Genomic DNA, 6,538 nt, shown 5'->3' with positions numbered 1-6,538 from the left:
AGAGAAAGCCGCTTGGGCTCATTGTTAGGTTGTCCAAAGGACTCCTTTCTGCTGAAAGGAGTTCAGCAGAAAGAAGCCAACAGCTCCACTCAATTTCTACTAATGAAGAATGAGAGATAAGCATTCAGCCAGAATAGAAATGCATTCCTTTAGGTCAAGGAAACTGCAGGTGCAGATGGGGTGGGAATTGTGCAATTCTGAAGAGCCCATGTGTATTAGTAAACTTTTGCTACGTAAAAACACACTTCAAGACTTAGCGGCTTAAAACTCACAATTATTTAGGTCACCAAGTTAGGTGGAGCTCAGCTGGGCAGCCCTTACAGTCTTGGCTGGCGAGATGTGGGTCAGTTGAGGGGTCACCAGTCTAATGTAGCCTCATCTGGAATAGTCAGTCTCTGCCTCACATGGTTTCTCATCCTCTAGCAGGCTGTTTTGATGGCACCAAAGCAGATTTTAAAAGTCTTCTTGTGGCTGGACTGTCTTTGATTCCTTCACATTCTGTTGGTCATGGCAAGTCACAAGGCCAAACCAGACTCAATGGGTAAAGAAACAGATTCCACTACTTCGTGAGAGGATTGTAGTCTTTTTCTGCATCATTCTGCATGTAACATGAACATGAGCCTGGAGGTACAGCATCCATTTTGTGACCATGAGATTATACACATGCTGAAGAAGGACTCGTGCAGAGGGGGAAATATTGGGGAAATAGATGGATTCTTAATCACATCATTGAGCCCCTACTAACCTGCCCTTACTACCTACTCCCGTGCTTTTATTGCATGAGACAAGCAAATCCCTTTCCTGTTTAAGAAATTATGTGTTAGGGTTTTCTGTTACTTGCAGTCAAATATATTCTTGACTGATGCAATACATTTTTATAGAAGATGAGCTAAACTGAGCTGTACAACTAAAGAGGGATCAAATTAAAAGAAGAATCATAAAAGATGGATTAAGAATTACGTGACAAAACATCAAAGCAAATAGAATTTTTCTGGTCAGAAAAGAAAATGCAGAACTTGGAGAGAGAGTTTAGCAAAATTGTGTGAATAGTTAGGTGCAAAAACTTATGAACAGGTCGGTCTTTATATTTTTTATAGAAAGAACAAAACAAGAACAAAGATTACTCTGTTAGATGAATGAATTTATCTTTGATGAGAACAATGTAAGCATTGAAATTCTGTCTTAGCATGGTTCTGAATCTCCTTTTCTAGAAATATTGAAGAATGGAAAATGCCTTTTCTACGTAGGATTAGACCTATTTTTATCTTTGTTTTTTTGCACATTAGTAATGAGGCAGATTTTTGTTTAAAGGCTAGATATTAGAATACTGTTGCCTGAACAGCTATGGTAGATATAGAATGTAATGATATTTGAAGTTTACATACATAAGCAAAGAAGTGCAAGCCCAGCTCACAAAGGGATATTTGATCCTCTGTCAAGAGAAAAGCTAAAATCACATGCTCAATAGTAACCTAATGGGTTTATTTGGACCATACTCTCACTCTCTGACAAACAGAAAAAGATCTGGATAGGAAATTGTCTTTGCACACACAAAATTCTGGCTTAATTCTCCTTCCTATGCAACTGTACCTCAGTTAAAACAACAACAACAACAATCTGTCTTGAAAAACTCAAGAACCTGGACTACTAAAATAAAAGGAAATTTTAATGTAGTAAACAAATTTAGTGAGCACCATGTGTATTTTCTGTTATTAATGAAGACATGATACATTTTTAATGTATTTTTTAGAAACAAAAAAAACAAAAACAAAACAAATCTAGGAGTCTTGACTAGAAAAAATTCAGCCCAACTGTTATCCCTCTCAATCAGAAGTGGGTTTTAGCACCAATCAGCAACCCCTCCTCCAGCACACAAAAGCACTGCCATTTGCCTTGTGAGCAGAACATAAAACATATACCTTAGCTATTGAATTTGAACATTAAGCAGAATCACTGCAGAGCACATTTTGATGGGTTACTTCAATACTCACCTAGTCTAGTTCACAATATCTGTCTGTACATCCAGTTTATACATATTCTGCAGGTATATTGAACAATATACTGTCTATGTTCCCATTATTTATTTTTACATGGCAGTTCTTGTAGCTCAAGCAAACGTTAAGATCATAAAGAGCTCTCTTGAAGGAAATTCTCAGGTGAAGGTACGTTAATGAGAAACCTTAAAAGGTAAACAAATCTGGTTCTTTTTTACTAAACTGGTGGGATAAAAGCAGAATGGCTGTTATGAAGAGTAGCTTCATTTGTTTCCTCATGGGAAAAGACCAAACTTTTCTGGACTGCTTTAATTTAAAAACAAAGTCAATTAAAAAAATAAAATATACACCTTGGGATATTACAAAACTTGAAATAATGGTAGGTATTATGGAATGGGAAGCAGAGTTTTGTTTTTTGTTTTTTTCATTTTTTTGTTTTGTTTTTTGTTTTGTTTTTTTCAAAAAAGGAAACTATAACAGATTTTAAGGGAAAAAAAACAAAACATACCAGAACTCTGAATACGGGCAGTACTACGCAGACTCTATAGTGCAGAACACCACAAAAGAATCAGTTCTACATTGGTAATAGCATAAGAGTGACGTGGGGGCTTATGTTTCAGAGAAGAGGAAAGACTGCAGGCATAGGTTTATTATAGACATGATATTTAGCAACATAAAAATGATACCTTCCAGCTGGGCACAGTGGCTCACGCCTGTAATCCCAGCACTTTGGGAGGCTGAGTGGGTGGATCACATGAGGTCAGGAGTTTGAGACCAGCCTGACCAACATAGTGAAACCCTGTCTCTACTAAAAACACAAAAAAATTAGCCAGGCGTGGTGGTGGGTGCCTGTAATCCTAGCTATTCCGGAGGCCGAGGCAGGAGAATCGCCTGAACCAAGGAGGCAGAGGTTGCAGTGAGCTGAGATCATGCTGTTGCACTCCAGCCTGGGCGACAGAATGAGACTCCGTCTAAACAAAAAACAAACAAATAGAAACAAAAAACCTTCCAAACGATTCCCTGCATGGGGCAAAATTCGTTTTTCACTGCTAGGCATAGGAAGGATTAAGAAAGTGGAACAAATTCCCTTGTAACTATAGTATCTCTCATGTTTGAATAGCAAGCATGTTCAATCTGTTGCTACATGTTAAGAAAATATTGAGGATACGTATGAATAAAGCAAAATAAGAAAAAAGGCTAAATTATGATCTTTAAAATGAGAATAAAATCTGTTTTAAGCCAAGTAGGTGTGATTCTGATAATTATTATATATGATATAACCCACAGAAAGCGAGGCCAAGAAATAAAGCTGCATATTGTTCAGTACTTGGACTTGATATTGTCCTAGAAAAAACAGTGATAAGTCAACAAATGCATCACACATACAACTAAAAAGTCTCCTTCTGGTTTCATATAAATTTAAACAACAATCTTCCTAGGCTAATTTTTCTCCTGTGTCTAATAAACCTTCTACATGCAGGACCAGTGTAAATCCCTCTACCCTTTCAAACACTAGATCCGAACATCCAGGAACATTCTGCAATGCAACGTGCCTTGAGAAAGAGATGAATTCTGTAGTACCAATGACATAACTGATCGAGGAAGCTGGGAAGAGATTAACACTGATGGGAGCCAGTCAGGCAATGGTGGTTTGTTTCTCCTTGGGTGTTTCCTCCATCTGCTGCACAATCAGTTCATAGAGGGCTCTGCAGATCTTTGCATAGCCCTCTCCTGTAAGATGCAGAAAATCAAATATCTCATGGCAGGAGATGGCACTGTCAGGGTGCATGAAGCCCCTGTCTGTATGCAGGACCTACACATGGGCAAGCTTCAGCAAGGAAACCTTGAGAAGCTAGTTCACCTTTTGCCTCAAAGGGTTGGGCTTCTTACCTCAAGGTAACACTTCCAATACAAGAATTTTGCCTTGTGGTTGCCTTATATTGATAAATTGATAGAGTGAATGATGGCCTTGATCCCACCTTCTAACTCTACTGCTGTATTTTCATGGTTGCTTGTTCCTACCCAGACAACAATGACCTTAGGTTTAATATTCTCCAGTTCTCTACTCTTTAGTTTCTATAAAACATGTCTTGTATCTTCCTCAGTTCCAAAATTCAGTGCGTGAAATGGGGAAAAAAGCTCTCGCCATATCTCATGTTGCTGCATTAACTGCACCATGGGGTCTCCAACAAACAGAACATTAGGCTTTTTGTCTTTACCATCCAGGACAAATCTGTTGTGCTGAGATATCCATCTGTCGTCTCCTTGAATATCTTCCACTGCATGTGGAATAGCTGCTGTGTTTGAGTCTGCTTGGCTCATTCTACACTCACGTAGAGGGTCCATGGAGGCCCTACAAGGTTGTAGCATTGACGGGTGGTGCGTCTGTCACTTGCTCAGTTCCTGCGGCCCTCCTCTGGCGCAGACCTCCTCAGGCCCCAGCACCAGCAGCAGCCTAGAGATATTTTTATCCCAAAGAAAAAGAATTTAGGTAACTTCTTTATGGGATTTGTCAGCTCTAGATTTCTTTAACAAATTCTTAATTATGCACATAAGAAATAGATACGTATATAAAGCAAACATGATTCCTTCAATAACTTGAGGTAAGCATTTGAGAAGCAAGAGCATATCCTCTGGAATGCTGTGTTAGTAGCTTATGCTTCTATTTCTTTACACTCAGAGTCAGGATCTTGACTTCATGACTCCCCATATGTCTCACACTTAGCTTTATTCAATAAGGGAATCTCTTTTTCTTACAGTGATTTGGTGTTTTTGTGTATCTCCTTCATAATAGAAAAGTAATTCATTTCACTATCAACCATCATAGATTTTATAATTAACATTTTAAATCTTGTTTAAATTTTGTCATAGAGCATATTCATCAGTTTATGGGATCTATTGTCATCATTTCCTTCATTTGCTCTAGTTTCGATGTACCACCTGAAGAATCCACCATACTTTTAAGCTTTCAGTTCAGAATGTCTAGTTTTAGTTACTGCAAATAGTGTACTCATAATACAGGTGATTCTTTCAGTCTTTGAAATATGTTATCTTTCTGTAACTTGCAGCATACCCAGCAAATAAGTCTTATTAAGACAGAATGCTATATAGGGGCTATTTACCCTGGTTTAGCCCAACTTGAACATCAAAATCAGGACTAAAGACTATACTAGTGATGTAGTCTCCATAAAGTTCAGTCACTTGCCCAGAGGATTTACAGACAACAGCAGAATTTGTGAATGACTGAAATCTATACTAAAGGATAAAAACTATAAATGTTTTAAAGTATATTCTTTTTTTCCTTTTTCTTTTCTTTTTTTTTTTTTCAAGAGACAGGGTCTTTCACTTTGTCATCCAGTTTGAACTGTAGTGGTATGATCATAGCTCACTGCAGCCTCAGACTCTTGGGCTCAAGTGATCCTCCTGCCTCAGTTCACCAAGTAGTTGGGACTATAGGAGCATGCCACCATCCCTGGTTAATTTTTGTGTTTTTTTTTTTGTAGAAATGGGATTTTGCTATGTTGCCCAAGCTGATCTCAAACTCCTGGGCTCAGCAATCCTCCCGCCTCAACCTCCCAAATGGCTGGGATTACAGACATGAACCACCATGCCTGTTTGGCAAGTTCTTATATTTAAAAGAAAACTGTTTCTCTGCTCACAACACTTTTGATACCAAAGGCATGGGAATTTTTCTTCTTGTACCAACCAGTTCTCTAACTTTCCAGACACAAACTGAGTGTCCTATAGCTTAATTCAATTCTGACACTGACTACGCATAGTTAAGACAGATCTCATAGGTCAAGGGTTCAGTCCCAGAAGACTGCCCTACTGCCAGTCACAAGTACTGGTTGTCCAGGGTATCCACACTTCTGTCCAACTTAGCTACAAATCAGGGGTTCCCATAATCCTCCCCCCAGGCTTGGGAATCTGACTAAGGGAAAATGGAATTAATCATACATTAATTCCATTGTCCAGGGTATCTACACTTCTGTAACTTAGCTACAAATCAGGGGTTCCCATAATCCTCCCCCCAGGTTCAATAATTTGTTATAACAGCTCACAGAACTGTTGGAACATCTTTCTCTCTCACACACACACACGTACACACACACATAGTTTAGTGCACTTGACCTCTGTGCTCTTTGCAATATATACAATGTATATATTGCAGGGATGTAAAATATATATATATATAAAATATATGCTGCAAAGGACTATATATAGATTAATAGATCTCTATATGATATATCTATATCATACAGATATGTGGATGTAGATAGATATAGTTAGATACAGATATACACATAGAAGCACTATATGTGTGTATGTGTGTGTGTGTGTGCATGCATATATATATATATATATACACACACACACATATATATATATATATAGTCAAATCTGGCTTCTTGATATTTTAGTTTAGAAAGGAACATTTCAAAACTCTTTCTGATGTAATAGTCACTTATTTGGGGAAGAGGAGGTGGTGTCTGAGTTGATAAGAGAAAAATGGACTCTTCCATGAGCTTCCATTTTAGGAAGAG

At 38.1% G+C, this 6,538-nt stretch overlaps 1 pseudogene; it reads right to left on the bottom strand.

Moving 5' to 3' along the window:
• Positions 1-3,630: 3,630 nt before the first annotated feature.
• On the bottom strand, positions 3,631-4,316 carry LOC108543470 (platelet-activating factor acetylhydrolase IB subunit beta pseudogene; annotated as a pseudogene).
• Between the last annotated feature and the right edge of the window lie 2,222 nt (positions 4,317-6,538).

This window comes from Rhinopithecus bieti, unplaced genomic scaffold (genome assembly GCF_001698545.2).
Source record: "Rhinopithecus bieti isolate Rb0 unplaced genomic scaffold, ASM169854v2 scaffold_23405, whole genome shotgun sequence".
Lineage (NCBI taxonomy): Eukaryota > Metazoa > Chordata > Mammalia > Primates > Cercopithecidae > Rhinopithecus > Rhinopithecus bieti.
The sequence above is the reverse complement of the archived record's forward strand: the minus strand, read 5'-3'. Positions and strand labels throughout refer to the sequence as shown.